The sequence below is a fragment of the Episyrphus balteatus genome, chromosome 3 (genome assembly GCF_945859705.1).
Source record: "Episyrphus balteatus chromosome 3, idEpiBalt1.1, whole genome shotgun sequence".
NCBI lineage: Eukaryota > Metazoa > Arthropoda > Insecta > Diptera > Syrphidae > Episyrphus > Episyrphus balteatus.
The window spans coordinates 101,863,706-101,864,970 of NC_079136.1; positions in this window are offsets into that span (position 1 = coordinate 101,863,706).

A 1,265-nucleotide genomic window follows, 5' to 3' on the forward strand; every position below is an offset into this window, starting at 1 on the left:
AAAAGTTATATAAATAACGAAGTCTTTCCAATCGATGTTTTATTTCTTTTTCTATTTTACATTTTCAACGGCGCTCGTATTGTTTGTCCTAAACTTTTTGAAGAATGAAGGCGCCCCCCAATTTTGGGTTAATTTATTTAGCTTCCGGAAGGACAATGGTGTCCAAAATCTTCGTTCATCTTTGAAGAACAAGGCGCCCCAATTTCTTTTGAAAGACTAAAGCAATCCTAATATTCCTCCTACCAATTTAATTTTTGCAAAGGTGCCCCTATAATAATGAATAAGGAAAGAGAAGGGAGACAGACAGAATCCCGAAATTAAAAATCCAGAAAGCCCAAAATCCAGAAAACCCTTAATTCCGAAAACACAAAATCCCGAAAACCCACAATCCCAAAATCCCAAAATCCCGAAAACCCAAAATCCAGAAATGCCAAAAATTGACAGCTTCTCCATTTCTCATAAAAACTACGTTTGTGTGTGAGAATAAAAAAATAGGTCTATTCGTTGTTCCCCCCTCCAGGGCACTCTAAGTCATTTCAATTAACTGTGAAAAAAATCAGAGTTTCTCGGGTTTTCATTTTACATCGAACACCTCAGAGCTTTAGTTTCATCAGCGAACATCGAACACAGAGGAAATAACTCTGGTTGAAAAAGGAGCTACAAAAAACGCTTGACAACGAATTCGGAGCGACCCAGAGTGCCCTAGAGCTCACAACGAACAAACCTTATACTTATAAAGGTATGTTGTTTTCGATTGGCCGTCCGGAAGCGCCTGGAATCATTAAGAAGCGTGCTGCAAGTTTTTTATTCTCCTAGTGAAAAAACAAAAACAAAATATTTGATTTTTCACCAATACAGATATTAAATTTTAGAATTGGGTGGAAGCGATTCAAAGTTTTTTATTGGATTTCAGAATAAGTGAATCATTTTTGAAAAAATATTGTTCAAATAAAACCAACTGTACCTAATCTTTAAATGTATTTAAACAAAAAAGTCAGAGATAAAGGTAGTCTTGTCAATTGAGCCTAAATGACATGAATAATTAATTTTTTTTTTTCAAGTTAACCTTTTTAAGTTAATACACTGCACATTTTTAATAAATGCATTAACAAGTATATGAGAGGTAAGACATAATCTGCTATTGCTTTTTTTCGTGATTTTAAAAAATTGTTTTTAGATGAATTTTTTTTTAGAGGCGTAACTTGCAATCTTGCCCAGGGGCGCCGGTAGTGCTTAAACCGGCACTGCTGGTATCTTCTAAGAAA